Source organism: Rattus rattus, chromosome 14, assembly GCF_011064425.1.
Source record: "Rattus rattus isolate New Zealand chromosome 14, Rrattus_CSIRO_v1, whole genome shotgun sequence".
Classification (NCBI taxonomy): Eukaryota; Metazoa; Chordata; class Mammalia; order Rodentia; family Muridae; genus Rattus; species Rattus rattus.
The window spans coordinates 48348812-48365277 of NC_046167.1; the positions used below are offsets into that span (position 1 = coordinate 48348812).

A 16466-nucleotide genomic window follows, 5' to 3' on the forward strand; every position below is an offset into this window, starting at 1 on the left:
GCTAGGAGCTTTTTCCATTTTCCATTATCTTTGATCATTGTGTCTATGTTTTCTATGGTATCTTCCGCCCCTGAGATTCTCTCTTTTATCTCTTGTATTTTGTTTGTGATGCTTGCATCTATGTTTCCTGATCTCTTTCCTAGGTTTTCTATCTCCAGGGTTGTCTCCCTTTGTGCTTTCTGTATCATTTCTATTTCCATTTTTAGATTCTGGATGATTTTGTTCAATCCTTCATCTATTTGGTTGTGTTTTCCTATAATTCTTTAAGGGATTTTTGTGTTTCCTCTTTTGGGCTTCTACTTGTTTAATTGTGTTGTCCTGTATTTCTTTAAGAGAGTTATTTATGTCCTTCTTAAAGTCCTCCTTCATCATCATAAAATGTGATTTTATATCTAAATCTTGCTTTTCCAGTGTGTTTGGATATTCCGCATTTGCTTTGATGGGAGAGCTGGGCTCTGATGATATCAAGTAGTCTTGGTTTCTGTTGCTTAGGTTTCTGTGCTTGCCTCTTACCATCAGGTTGTCTCTGGTGTTAGTTTGTCTTGCTCTCTCTGACAGTGGCTTGACACTCCTGTAGGCCTGTGTGTCAGCACTCCTGTAGATCTGTTTTCTTTCAGTTGGATATGGGAGCAGAGAGTTCTGCTCTCAAGGTTTGTAGGTGCTCCTGGCAACTGGCTTCAGCTCTCGGCACAGGTAGAAACCCTAAGGGTCCTGCCCCTGACTGCTTCTAGGTCCCTGTGCCCAGGGGGCACAGATGGCACTAGGCAATTTCCTCTTGGGTCAGGAATTGGGCAGAGAGTTGTCTCCTCTGAGTTCTCAGGTGTATCCACACTTCTGCCAGCTCTCTTCCCCCGGGATTTGGGTGCAGGGAGCTCAACAGTTAATTCTTGAATCTGAATAGTTATGCTAATTCACACAACCACCCTCCCACCCCACCCCATAACAGGCTCAGAAGGAGATAAATGTGGGTCATCAGAACCTCAGCTGAGATGCTAGCCATTCCCTGCCTCCTGCTCCCCCCTAGCTGTGTAGAGTCCTGCCTTAGGTGCATGTAGTCATGGCAGTTGCGGAGGTGGACAAGAAGTAGACATGTAACTATAGTGGGTGTCACAAGTGTCACCCACACTGGAGTGGACATTTCATCTGTGCAGCTGCCTTTGACTCATCCACACTCTTGGCAGTACCCCATCACTCTGCTCTTGTAATACAGTTGTTCAGTAAGCTGGACTTGGTTGGAATCATTTTTTCAGGCTGTCATGGCTTTCTTTATCTGAGACTTAAATACCACTGGAAAAGTCACTGCCAATTAACAGATTCTTCCCTAAGTACTGAAAGTCTTATGCCATTCTCTTCTGATCAATATGGATCTTTTTTTTCCCTGAGAATCCAGTTGTCAGAATTAAGACACCCTTGTGTTATTTATTTCCTCTTATTACCCTGAGAACTTTCTTATATCTTGTCTGTGCTTGGATACTGTACTGCATTTGATTGAGTTAAAAAAGAAACCTCCACCTGGTGACCTTTTGGTACTCATATACTAGGATATTTGTATCCTTTAAGTTTGGGAGTGGGGGTTTTAATCATCTCTGAATACACTTTCTACTTCTTTGATATTCTTAAATTTCTCTAATAATCTGAATGTGTGTATACATGTATGCATGCATGTGTTTGACTGTGTATATCCATGTGTGTATGACTCTGTGTGAGTCTCTCTCTCTCTCTCTCTCTCTCTCTCTCTCTCTCTCTCTCTCTCTCTCTGTGTGTGTGTGTTATATAGAGGTCAAATGTCAGCCTTTAGAGTCATTCCCTAGATACCATCTACCTTGTATTTAGAGCTTTCACTGAGAACAGAGGCTGGCTCACAAGTTTGGACAGACACCAGTGAAAACCCCCCAGTATCCATCTTCGCCTCTCTCAATGCTGGGATTATAAATTTACGTGGTTGACGAAGACTGAATTCAAGTCCTTTCAAGTTTTACCAATTGAACTATCTCATGAGCTCCCTGAAGATTTACTTAGGGTGCCATCCTAAAGTTGTTATATGCAACTGTTCCAGTTTTCCTTTCATGCTTCTCTGTCCCTTTCCTAGGAGTGCTTTTTCCAAGCGTTGGTCTTCATTAATGCCAAGGATTTAGATTTATTCAACTTATGCTTTTCTAATGCCACCCTAGGTCCATGTTCTTGGAAAAGTTATAAAAACAATTTTGAAAGCTAAGTAATAACTATTCTGTTTCTTACTGTCCCCATTGCTAGTCTTTCTTGATATGGCTAAGTCACTGCATGGGGTGAGAAGAAATGTGACAAGGACAGTTGTTGCATGTCTTACTGGATACCAGTGAGTCCTGTTATCTTCTTGGCTTTGTTCCCATATGAGGGGGGCAAAGAACCTTCAGTACCTATTTCCTTAATGTAAAGCTCTGACCTCAGATGTTTGCCTCAGAAAGGGACTCCCTTAGGGAGAGAAGCCCATGATGAACAGCAAAGTTTAATATTTGGAAAATGGTCAGAAATGCTAATAAGAGAAGTCACAAAGACCAAGAAACTGGAATTCTCTCAGAAGTAGGTAGGAGAATTAATTTTAAATCAGTTAAGCTCACAGATAATTGTAACTTTAATTTTTTTTAAATCTTATTTTTAATGATGGTTCTTAAATGCTTTAACCTCCCTTGTGGCACACCACAGGTAGTGAGCAAGAAAGGATCTGGGGGGGTGGGTGGGAGGAATAGACATATTTAGAAAGGTTCTTTGAGGGCTGGAGAGATGGTTCAGTGGTTAAGAGCACTGGCTGCTTTCCAGAGGTCCTGAATTCAAATCCTAGCAACCATGTGGTGGTTCACAACATCTGTAATGAGATCTGATGCCCTTATCTGATGTGTCTGAAGATAGGTACAGTGTAGAAAGAAAGATTCTTTGGAGCAACTCCTATCTGTGTTACCTAGAAATCAGCAGTTCAGTTGACAGGTTAGCAGGCAGAGGCAGCTCGATCCACTCACACATGCCTGAGGAATATACCAGCAGTCCAGTTCCATAGAGTCGGGTCAGCAATAATGGTGACACACCCTAGTAGAGATAGCTAGGCCTCAGCCTTGGCTTCAGTCAGCAGGAGGGACCAACAGGAACACCAGAAGTTCTAGGCTATGCCTCTCTCAGGAAACCAAAGATCAGCAAAGACTTGAGACCCACAAGTGTTACACAGCTAGCTATACAAACAAGACAAGCCCTGTCTCCATTACTCCATGTAACCCTATTTATTTCCTCCAGACATCATGTGTCCTCCACATGCCTTGCCTCAGCATATGCATCCAATCAGCCCAAGTCCTTAGAAGCTGCAACAAACTGCAGCACACCACCAGACATTTTTTCTCTTTTTTCTTTTTCTTTTTTATTGGATATTTTCTTATATTTCAAATGTTATCCCCTTTCCTGGTTCCCCTCTGGAGTCTCCCTATCCCTTTCCACCTCCCCCTGCCTCTATGAGAGTGCTCCCCCACCTACCCACCCACTCCTTCTCACCTCCCCACCTGGCTTTCCCGTACATGGGGGAATTAAGACTTCACAGGGCCAAGAGCTTCTCCTCTCATTGATGTCCAATAAGGCCATTCTCTGCTACATATGTGGCTAGAGCCATGAGTCTCTCTATGGGTACTCTTTGGTTGGTGGTTTAGTCTCTGGGAGCTCTGGTGGGTCTTCTTGGTTGATATTGTTGTTCTTCCTATGGGGTTGAAAACCCCTTCAGCTCCTTCAGTCCTTTCTCTAACTCCTCCATTAGGGACCCAGTTCTCAGTTCATCGGTTGGCTGTGAGCACCTGCCTCTGTATTTGTTAGGGTCTGGCAGAACCTCTCAGGAGACAGCTATATCAGGCTCCTGTCAGCATGCACTTCTTGGCATCCACATTATTGTCTGGGTTTGGTGACAGTATGTGGGATGGACCCCCAGGTGGAGCCATCACTGAATGACCTTTTCCTCAGTCTCTGCTCCACACTTTGTTTCTGTATTTCCTCCTGTGAATATTTGGTTCTTCCTTTTAAGAAGGACTGAAGCATCTACTCTTTGGTCTTCCAACTTCTTGAGTTTCATGTGGTCTGTGGATTCTATCTTGGGTATTCTGAGCTTTTGGGCTAATAATATCCACTTATCAGCGAGTATATACCATGTGAGTTCTTTTGTGATTGGGATACCTCACTCAGGATGATATGAATTTCATGAAGTCATTGTTTTTAATAGCTGAGTAGTACTCTGTTGTGTAAATATACCACATTTTCTGTATCCATTCCTCTATTGAAGGACATCTAGATTCTTTCCACCTTCTGGCTACTATAAATAAGGCTGTTATGAACATAGTGGAGAATGTGTCCATGTAATATATAGGGGTATCTTCTGGGTATATGTCCAGGAGTGGTATAGCTGGGTTCTCAGGTAGTACAATGTCCAATTTTCTGAGGAACGTCCAGACTGATTTCCAGAGTGGTTGTACCAGTTTACAATTCCACCAACAATGGAGGAGTGTTCCTCTTTCTCCACATCCTCGCCAGCATCTGTTGTCACCTGAGTTTTTTATCTTAACTATTCTGATTGGTGTAAGGTGGAATCTCAGAGTTGTTTTGATTTGCATTTCACTGATGACCAAGGATGATGAACATTTCTTTAGGTGCTTCTTGGCCATTCAATACTTTTCAGTTGAGAATTCTTTGTTTAGCTCTGGCCCCCATTTTTAATAGGGTTATTTGATTCTCTGGAGCCTAACTTCTTGAGTTCCTTGTATATATTGGATATTAATCCTCTATTGGATTGGTAAAGATCTTTTCCCAATCCGTTGGTTGCCATTTTGTCCTATTGACAATGTCCTTTGCCTTACAGAAGCTTTGCAATTTTATGAGATCCCATTTATCAAGTCTTGATCTTAGAGCATATGCCATGGGTGGTCTGTTCAGGAAAATTTCCCCTGTGCCCATGTGTTCAAGTTTCTTCCCCACTTTCTTTTCTATTCATTTCAGTGTATTGGTTTTTATGTGGAGGTCCTCAATCTGCTTGGATTTGAGCTTTGTACAAGATGATAAGAATGAGTTGATTTGCATTCTTCTACATTCTGATGGCCAGTTGAACCAGCACCATCTGTTGAAAATGTTATCTTTTCTCCAAATGGATGGTTTGAGCTCCTTTGTCAAAGATCAAGTGACCATATATATGTGGGTTCATTTCTGGGTCTTCAATTCTATTCCATTGATCTACCTGCCTGTCTCTGTACCAATACCATACAGTTTTTAATCATTATTGTTCTATAATACAGTTTGAGGTCAGGGATGGTGATTACCACCCCCCTAACTTCTTTTATTATTGAGGATAGTTTTTGCTATCTTAGGTTTTTGTTATTCCAAATGAATTTTCAAATTGCTTTTTCAACTCTATGAAGAATTGAGTTGGAATTTTGATGGGTATTGCATTGAATCTGTAGATTCCTTTTAGCAAAATGACCATTTTTATTATATTAATCCTGCCAATCCATGAGCATGGTAGATCTCCTGAGATCTTCTTCAATTTCTTTCTTCAGAGACTTGAAGTTCTCGTCATACAAATCTTTCACTTGCTTGGTTAAAGTCACACCAAGGTATTTTATACTCTTTGTGACAATTGTGAAGGGTGTCATTTTCCTAATTTCCTTCTCATCTTGTTTATTCTTTGAGTAGAGGAAGGCTACTGATTTGTTTGAGTTAATTTTATATCCAGCCATTTTGCTGAAGTTGTTTATCAGGCTTAGTAGTTCTCTGGTGGAATTTCTGGGGTCACTTAATTATACTATCATATCTGTAAATAGTGATAGTTTGACTTCTTCCCTTCCAATTTTTATCCCTTTGACCTCTTTTTGTTGTTTAATTGCTCTGGCTAGGACTTCAAGTTCTATATTGAATAGATAGGGAGAGAGTGGGCAGCCTTGTCTAGTCCCTGATTTTAGTGGGATTGCTTCAAATTTCTCTCCATTTAGTTTGATGTTGGCTACTGGTTTGCTGTATATTGTTTTTACTATATTTAGGTATGGGCCTTGAATTCCTGATCTTTCCAAGACTTTTGGGTATTGAAAAGAATTTTGATTTTTGTCAAATGCTTTGTCAGCATCTAATGAAATGATTGTGTATTTTTCCCTTGAGTTTGTTTATATAGTGGATTATGTTGATGAATTTCCATATATTGAACCATCCTTGCATCCCTGGGATGAGACCTACTTGATCATGGTGAATAATCATTTTGATATGTTCTTGGATTAGGTTTGTGAGAATTTTATTGAGCATTTTTGCATCAATACTCATAAGGGAAATTGGTCTGAGATTCTCTTTATTTATAGGGTCATTATGTGGTTTAGGTATAACCATTATTGTGACGTCAAAGAACGACCTGGGTAATGTTCCATCTATTTCTATTTTATGGAATAGTTTGAAGGGTATTGGTATCAGGTCTTCTTTGAAGGTCTGATAGAATACTGCACTAAATCCATCTTGTTTGGGGCTTTTTTGGGGGGGGGTTAGAGACTTTTAATAACTGCTTCTATTTCTTTAGGGGTTGTGGGACTGTTTAGATGGCTTATCTGATCCCGATTTGGTCCCTGGTATTTGTCTAGAAAATTGTCCATTTTCTCCAGATTTTCCAGTTTTGTTGAATACAGGTTTTTGTAGTAGGATATGATGATAATTTTGGAGTTTCCCCAGTTTCTGTTGTTATGTCTTTCTACCACCAGACATGTTTTTGGTGTATTTCTCTCTATGGCATCCTGATAAATGCAGCTCAACTATGCACTGTAATGAAGACCAATACATGTATGTTGTTAGCAAAGAATCTTTCATCACCTATCCTTTCACATGCTTGCTTTAGCACAACATCCTCTCTCCTCTTTCTGCTTCAGCAACACTTCCTCCGTGAGTCTGCTTTAGCTTTACATACCTGTGTCCACTTTAACAAAATGTTCCTTCATGTGTTTGTCCCAGCAAAAAACCATCCAACGGACTTTCCAAAGAACCCTTAAAATTTCCAGATTATTTTTCTTTTAAGTTCAGTTTCATGACAGTGACAAATGCCAAGATAGGAATTATTTCCCATTAACTATAAACTACAAACACTGACCTGTAAGGAAACCAATAGAATATGATTAATTTTAAGAATTTATAAAAATAAATGTTCTGTACAGAAAAGTAAATAAAGCCATTCAAATCAAATTTCCATTAATAATTGGAAAGTTAGCCTCAAAGCGACTTTAAGATTTCAGATAGTCACAGAAGATGAATTATAAGATTAGTGTTTATTGGGTACAGCTATTTGAGCAATCCTGGATAAGGCAGTGGGTTCACAAATTAAGGAAAGACTAGGGGCTGTTAAGATGGCTCAGTGGAGAAAGGCCCTTGCTGCCCGTCTATGGCAGGGTTCTATTGCTATGAAGTGACAACATGACCAAGACAACTTAAAAAGAAGGTATTTAAGTGGGTCTTTCTTACAGTTTCATAGGGTTAGCCTATGATCATCATGGCAGGAAACATGATGGCAGGCAGAAAGGCATGATGCTGAAACAGCTGCCAAGAACTTACATTTGACCCACAGGATGAAGGCAGAAAGAAAATGAGACTAGAGCTGGCCTGGGCTTTTGAAACTTCAAAGCCCACCCCCAGTGACACACCTTCTCCAACAAAGCCACACCTCTAAATTCTTCCCAAACAATTCCACCAACTGAAAAACAGACATTCAAATATTTGAATTTATGGAGGTCGTTTTCCTTCAAACAACCACACTCCTAAATCTGATGACCTGGGTTTGAGCTCCAGAATCCACATGGTAAAAGGAGAGAGGTAAATCTACTAGTTGCCCTCTGACCTTCACACACTTGCCAGTCAGTCAATGCTATGTCATCATGGTAGATGTGGTTGGTTTAGATGCTTGAAATAATCTGTAACCCAACAATATATCACAATCCTTTGTGATACAGAAAAAATATTAAATTCCCCCAAACCACTAAACACTTGTAATTGTTAGTTACAAACATGCAGCAGGAAACATAGGCTATATATTGACATCCCCAAAATAGCGTTTGATGTCCACATCGACTGGCACAGCATGTTGCTGGCCTGGTGTTTATCTTAATATGGAGGGAGAATAGAAGTGAGCAAAATCTTTCTGTCAGATGCTGACTAGCACCTTCCCCAGTGCTTTCTGGCCTATTTCACATCATCGTGTAGGAAAATGACTCAATGTGTGGGGCAAATTAAAGTCTTTAAACTACAGCTTTGCTTTCTGCTGTTTCTGTTACCCATTGTCACCCATCACCCAAACCTGTTAAATGAGAAATTCCATAAATAAACAATAGTTAAGTTTTGATTTGTGCATTGCTCTGAGTGATGTGGTAAAACTTTGCATCATCTGCTCCTTCCTGCCCACAAGCATGAGTAGCCCTTATTGTCCAATGTAATTATAACTTTCACACAAACCACCCACCAATCACCCAAGTTCCCACTTGATTATGTGTCCAGTGATCCAGAAAAGATCCCAAAACTGTGTTCAGATAACACTTATTTTACTAAACAATCATCCAAAGTGCCCTTGTGCGAAAAGGCAGAAACCTGGGAAGGACAGATGAACCTGATGTGGTGAGGCAATACTGAAGGACATAGGAGAAAGATGGTACACATGGTGTTGGGTAGCGTTCTGAGTTCCAGGCACCCATTGGGTGGGGGTGTCTTGTAATGTACTTGTAGAATAGCTACTGTTCTGGAAGGTGGGCTGCCTATCTCAAACCTCCCCTACTTTCCCCAAGGCTGAGGATATCTGTGTTTTGAGAGTCTCAATCAGGAATCTGCTTAGTCTTTTTTATTTCTTCCTTAATTTTTGAGATTATAATATATCATTTTCCCCTTCTCTTTTCTCCCTCCAAACCTGACCATGTACTCCATCTTGCTCTCTTTCAAAATACTCTATTGTCATTCATTATTGTTATTTGCATATATGAATGTCTATATACATATATATTCTAAATATAGTCTGCTCAGTCTATATAATGTTACTTGTATGTATATATCTACGTATGTGTGTGTATGTCTCTGTGTATGTCTGTCTGTGTGCATCTCTCATGTGAGTGTGTGTGTGTATCTCTGTCTGTCTGTCTGTCTATTTGTCTGTCTGTTTGTCTGTGCCTGCCTGTGGGGACCAGAGAACAACTTTCAGGAGTCGATTCTCCTCCCATCATATGTGCCCAAGGATAACACGCAGTCTGCCAGGTTGGCAGGAGGCACCTTTATCATCTTACTGGCTCAAATATAATCATTTTATGGATAATAAAATTGTGGCTATTTGAAGTGTGGGTGAATCAAAATCTTGCATTTCATAAATAAATATATTTATCAATTTTTAAATCATACCTGAAGGCAGCCAAAGGAGGGCAAAGGAAATAAGCATCGCTTGCTCCACAGAGACCTGAGGCATGCCAGCTTGTCTTCCAAGTTGCCGTGTTCCTGAGAAGGGCAGTAGTTAGCCCCTTGAAGAGGAACTCACCTTGACCTAAATGTATATTTTTACTCTCTGAGAATGTCGTTCACTATATGTTCATCAGATCCTTTCCATTCCACTCTTCCCAGATCCACCCCTATTTCTCTAACCAACTTTTTTCCTCATTAAAAAATAAAAGAGAAAAGGAAAGGAAAGGAAAAGAAAACTATCAGCTCTGATTTGTGCTTCCCAAAGGGTATGGGTCATCTAATGGAGCCCTGGTTGATCTTCCAGGGAAGTCAACCTTAAAGAAATGGACGCCCCTCCCCAGCAGCTCTCAATTGCTCCTTAGCTCTGTCTCCATGCTGGGATTTGGTTTGCCTTGAGCTTCTGTAGGCCTTGGGTATCCTGTCATGACCACTGTGAGCTCATCTGTGCAAATGCCCTGTTGTGTCTGGAAAATTTGCATTGTACTTATCTGCGGCCTCTGCCTCTTACAGTCTTTTATCTTGATGTTCTCAACCTTGGGAGGAAGGAGCGTGATGTATGACCCATTTGAGACTAAGCACTCTGCAGTCCCTTGTTCTCTGCACCTTGACCAGTTGTGAGTCTCTGTGTTAATTGCCATCCACTGTGAAAGGAAGATCCTTTGATGAGGGTCAGAGAGGTGCACTTATCTAGAAGTGAATAAACATAAGGACTTTGTATGTAGGTCCTGCGGATCAACTCATGTTCAGTGTACTTACTGTAAAACTGTAAGGCAAACCCTCGAGTGACTGACTTACTACCCCAGCTATTCAGATGTTGTTGTATGATGGGTGTGCCATTGATGTCTCAACTATTTCAATAGTAAGTGTTCCTTGGCTACAAGAGGCCAGTTCTTTGTTTTGGGGCTATGAGAGGTGAGAGAAGAAGGCTGTATGGTGGGTCATTCATAATGATTTAGTTTCTAGAGCTTGTGGTTCATTGTGTGCCTATAGAAAACTAGTTTGATTTGTGTGTTTGTTTCTGTCTGTGTGCTTATTTTGTTTTTTCAAGGCAGAGTTTCTCTCTGTAGTACTGGATGTTCTGAAACTTGCTCTGTAGATCAGGCTGGTGTCGAACTCAGAGATTTGCTTGCCTCTATTTACTGAAGGCTGGCTTTGATTAAAGGTGTGCACCACCATGCTTGACTAATATATATATATATATATATATATATATATATATATATATATATATATATATGCTAAGCAACAACCAAGCACCTCATACAACTGTCAGAATGACTGAAATATTAGTAACCAAAAGTCCCCTGTTCATAACAACTGCTGGTGAGAGCAGGAAACAGTGCTTTTCATCACTGGAGGGAAAACAGTGGGCTAGCCCCCACTGGAAGACCATTTGGCAGATTGCTACAGAAACAACTGAGGTTACTCTTAACATAAAGAATCAGCAATCTTGCTCCCTGATGTTCTCCCAGATAAGTCGAGGACTGTGTAGTAGCTTTCTAAGTAATTGCTTCACTATGAAAGCAACCAAATGCGATTCGATAGGTAAAAGACAAATAAACCGTGGTTTGCCCATACAGTGGAATATTATTCAGTGATAAAAATGCCCTACAAAAGACATGAATGAATTTTCAAATACTTATTGTTGTGGCTGGAATAAAGACCCAACATTTAGGAGCATGTGCTGTTCTTACAGAAGGCCTGAATGCAGGTCCTAGCACCCATGCCACATAGCTCACAACCACCTATAACTCTAGCTCCGGGGATCCCACACCCTCTTCTGGCCTCCACTTGCATCTGCACTCATATGCCCACATATATATACATACAACTAAAAATCATTAAATAAATATGTGCTGCCAAATGGAAAAGGTCAATCTAAAAATGCCATATGCTATACAATTCCTACTATATAGCATTCTAGAAAGAACTTTATTGGGATTGATAGCTCAGTGGTTTCCAGGAATGCAGAAAATGAAGATAAAAAGATTAAATAGGTAAGTCACAGAAACGATTCTAGGCAAAACTCATTCTGTTTTTTGTTATAACTCTGAAAGTGAGAAAGTACAAAATTAAGCATTCTTCCAAGTCAGTTCCTTCCCTCATAGTTCCAAACATCAAAGAATCTGGGTTCTATGGCTGGGGGAATTATTATTATTGTTTTTATTATTATTATCATCACTTCTTCTTCTTCTTCTTCTTCTTCTTCTTCATCATCATCATCATCATCATCATCATCATCATCATCATTATCATCATCACTGGTCCGGAAGCAGAGAAGGTTGAAGGATGGTGCTCAGTTCACATTTCCTTTGTTATTCTTCAGGTTAGGATCTGAGCTCCAGCGATGGTGCCAGTCACATTCTGGGTGTGTCTTCTATATTCAGTTCACCTTTTCTGAAAGCATCCTCGTAGATAATACTCATAGTAGTGTTCCCATGATGAATAAATCCCATCAAGTTGACCATGAAGACGTACTACCACAATATACACATATTTCCTGGCACTGTCTGCTGAGAGACAAAAGCATTGGCACTTCGAAAGCAACAAGCACCCTGGCACACAGATCTTGGTCTATGAAACCATTGTGTAATAAAAGGAGCCAGGGTCCTAGAAGAAGCGGTTCATCCTGAGTCTGGAACTGGAAGTGAAGGAGATGCGCTGGGCTATCCTGCAGTGCCAGACGTGATTATGACCACACAGAACACCAACTGATGGTATAGGACACCACTCCAGAGCCAAGTGAATGAGCTCCCAATGGCCGGAGCTGGAATAATTAGAGAGGGTGATGGTGGGAGGGTGGGGGAAGTGGAAGTAAGAGAATGATATTAGATTAATACCTGCAAGACAGTATTGATGCAAATAAAACTGAGTGGGGAAACAGGGAAGCAAGGGAGACGAGGACTGTTTTCTGTATAGAAGAGTCTCACACAACATGTATCTACATCCTATGCCTATGCCTCTCAACCCTCAAGCGTGGCTACTGTGTCATGAACACATTCTAAAGAGAATCTTCATCTGAGCATGGTGGCCGTAATGCTTCCTTCAAATGGAATCTGGCAGAAGTGGCTACACTGTGAAGATGGTGGTAACTGAGTCTTATCTTCTCCTCTGGGTCATCTTGACACCATTGGAATCCTTTCACAAACAGGGCTGTTTCCTTGGTCCGAGAGCAAGATGACCTGACAAACTCCATCTCTACAAGGTGACGCTCCCTCCATGGGGACTTCCTGCTCCAATTTGCTATGGGCCTTACTAAAGATGCAGTACAGCCACCTATATCTCCTCACGAGCCTTCTGGGTGCTCAGTATGTAATGAGAAGCAGAAAGGCCAGGAATATGTAGTTCTTAATTGAAAGATATTTCAGACAATTCTACTGCTGGTGTTAAGGCTTGAGAGTGACAGCTGTAGAAACAGAGTATGTGTCACTTTGGCAAAATAAAAGAAAGTGTTTAAGAGGATGTATAGCAAGGTATGGGCAGATGTACCTGTAGTCCCAGTCCCTGGGAGCCTGAGAAAGGGAAACTGCAAGTCCAAGGCTAGACCAAGTTATATATCAAACCCTTGTCAAAGGAGAGGGAGAAAGACCAGGGAAGGAGAGATACCCTGTGGTGAAAGTTGTTTCAATCCCTCTGACCTTATTTCTTTTAGAAGAAATAACATATAACATATATGATATATATAATATATTTATATATTAGCATATAACATTTGTTCTCAACCTTCCCACTGCTGAGACCCTTTAATACAGTTCTTCATGTTGTGGTCACCTCTAACCATAAAATTATTTTATTTCTACTTCATAACTGTAATTTTGCTACTGTTGTCAGGCCCATAGGTTTAGAATCACTGGTATAGATTAAAGAGATTAGAGCCAACCTATAGGACACTAAAGGCTGGGAAACAGTTGAGTGACAGGGTGTAGGCTTAACACATGCTTGATCTAGACCATGCTGGCTCTAGACCCACCACTCTCCTAAGAAAACACATATAAACTAATCAAGTAAAATGGACCTTGCTTGGATTTTTTTATATTCAAAACAATCAAATTTGAGACTATATTTTAAAACTCAGAAAAAGTAAATCTTGATTACATACTGATTGGTATTAAATGTGTTAATTTCATTATATTTATTTATGCAAAAGAGACACTTTTCTATTTTGGATGTAGTTGAGTTGAGAAGGGATGGAAATTGCTTGATATCTGATATTTGCCTTAAAATTTCTAGCTGGGCCAGCAAGATGGCTCCGTGTTTGACCCTCAGCCTGACAACTTGAGTTTGGCCCCCATGAAGGAAGAGAGGAGACTCAAGTTTTCCTCTTACCTCCATGTGTGCACTGTGGTATGTCACCGTCACTGTCATCCCTTCCACACCCTGTACAACTAAACAAACAAACAAATAAAATTTTCAATATATATACTACAGCAAAAATGTAAAAAGTCAGAACAGTGTCTGGGATGAGTGACAGGGGAAACATGGGAAATGGGACGATCCTGAGAGGTGTGTGGCTAGCACGCGAGGCTTGCTACACTCCCAAGTTTTTAATGGGTTTGAAATAGTTTAGAGGAAATTGCTGAACATACCCTAAGGAAATGGAAATTCATGATCCTACAGAATGAGATGTCATTTCTAGAAAAATCGTTTGGGGAGATGCTTAGAGAGTTAAACACAGTCCTACTTCATGACCCAGAAATTGCATTTCTAGCTATAGATGCAAGATTTGCAAACAGGTACTTAAAAATGTATATGCATATAGAAAATAACATGGTTCACCATAGCCAAATGGTGGGTCAGCTCAAATGTGTATCAATATACAAATAGATAAACAAAATGCACACACACACACACACACACACACACACACACACACGATGAAACTTGAAAATAGTACACCAAATAAAATAAGCCAAATATTAGAAATGCACTGTATCATTTCAATTATCTGAGATTCTTAAAATGTACAAATCCATAGATCCAAAATCATTAAAATCAAGGTTATGAAAAGTTGAGCAGAGGCTGAGGCCTGGGCTTGAGGGGAATAATGAGTGCGGCTGAATGGAACAGTCCTGTCTGGAGGCAATGAGGCTTGCACAGCATCCGGGGATGCATCGAGTGTCACTTGAAGGTATGTATTGTGTGAAGTTAACTGTATTTTAAAATGAAAGCTGACACTCAAACCAATGGGATGAAGGACTGGGCTAGGGTATGGTGTTGGGGTACCTCACATCATCACCCTTGCGAACTTTGAGGAGCTTAAGGTCCACACCTCTTTCTTGTTTCTGACCATTGGAATGGCGTATGAATAAGGGGAAAGATAACAATGGCTGAGCTGATAGGTGTTTCCTTTGATAGGCGCCCATCATGTTTTAGCTATGTTAGCTTTTTTGATCCCTTGGTGTTTGCTTGTTTGTTTAAGTAATTATATTGCCAGGTCTGGAGTCCTTACTCAGGAAAAACACGTTGTTGATGCCTAATTAAACGAAATGCACAGGACCAGACTGAATTCTAATATGTTATAGATTACCACTGACAGCACCATCCATCCCACTTAACAATCGCACCTGGCAGATGGGAGGAACAGGGGTGGCAAAACCTGTCAGCACAAATGCCTTCCTCAGGCCAAAGAAGATGTAGATGTCTTGATGGAAAATCAGACAAAAACCCAAACCAGATTAGAAGGATAGCGATTGACCTACACCTGCAGGCAATAAACCTACTGGTCTATGACATATGACACTGTATTAAATGATGACACTAAATAAAAGGTGACCCCAAGGCTGGGTCTATCAGAATACCTGTAATCCCAGCCCTTGGAGGCAGAGGCAGGAAGATGAGGAGTTTAATTTAGCCTCAGCTGCAGAGCAAGTTTGAGGCCAGAGTGGACTACCTGAGATCCTATTTTACAACTACATTTATTATTATTGTATCTGTATACGTGTATGATGTACTTATGTGTGTGTGTGGTATGTGTGTATGATGTATGTGTGTGGTGTGTGAACGAAATATGTATGTTTGTGATATGTGTATGATATGTGTGTATGAGGTCTATGGTGTGTGTGTGTGTGTGTGTGTGTGTGTGTGTGTGTGTGTGTGTAATAAGAGCAGGTGTGTCATGGTGCATGTGTGGAGGTCAGAGGACAACTTTAAGGAGTTGTTTCTTTCTGCTGTGGGTCCTGGGATGACTGGCAAGCTCAGGCTTTCAGAATGAGAGTTTTTGTCAGCTGAGCTATCTTTCTAGCCTTCTTTTTAAAACATTTGACTTGTATGAAGGTACACTTCTATGTACAGGGGAACTTACATATGTGTACAAAGGCACATGGAGCTCAAGGTCAATCACAGGTGTTCCTCGGGAACAATCCTCTGTGTTTTGTTTGGGTTTCTTTGAGACAGGCTTTCCACTATGTAGCTCTGGCTGACTCGATATGTAGACCAGGCTGCCCTTGAACTCAGAGATGTCACTGTTTCTCAAGTACTGGGATTAAAGGTGTGGGCCACCAAGCCTGGCTCCATCTCCCTCCCACCCCCAGGGAGCATGCGAACACAGCTCCCCCACTACCACAAATTATGCAGTCGAGTTTCCTGCATTTGGGGAAATCACAGGGGTCAGCACATCAGAGTGCCTTGCCCTGTGAAAATCACCTTTGTGATCATGGTCTCTCCCCTGCCAGGTTAGTATTGGCTTCATAATATTTTAAGACAGTGTCTCTCACTGAACCCTTGGCTTGCCCAATTTCACTAGGCTGGCTGGCCAACAAGTTCTGGGAATCCTCCTGTCCACCTCCCCAGTGCTAGGATGACAAGTGGGCAACCGGGGATCAGACTCAGGTCCTCCCGAAGGCACATTGGACTGAGCCATCTCCTCCCCAGCCCGTTTTCATTTTCCTTCCCAGCCCAAACACTTCTTCCTTCCCTTTAAACTTCCTTCGCTTCCATTGTTAAGAAAACATCGAATCTTCTACCAAGTAGAGGTATCAGCTTTCTTGGGAGGAGGCCACGCCAGCTGACCTCAGTGTGAA

At 41.0% G+C, this 16466-nt stretch overlaps 1 non-coding gene and 1 pseudogene across 1 annotated transcript; both read right to left on the bottom strand.

The window, feature by feature from the left end:
• Positions 1-9388: 9388 nt before the first annotated feature.
• On the bottom strand, positions 9389-9530 carry LOC116884142. Its single transcript, XR_004385860.1, has one exon. It is a non-coding gene; the product is annotated as a small nucleolar RNA SNORA67 (small nucleolar RNA).
• Positions 9531-15973: 6443 nt separating this feature from the next.
• LOC116884119 lies at positions 15974-16126 on the bottom strand (annotated as a pseudogene).
• Between the last annotated feature and the right edge of the window lie 340 nt (positions 16127-16466).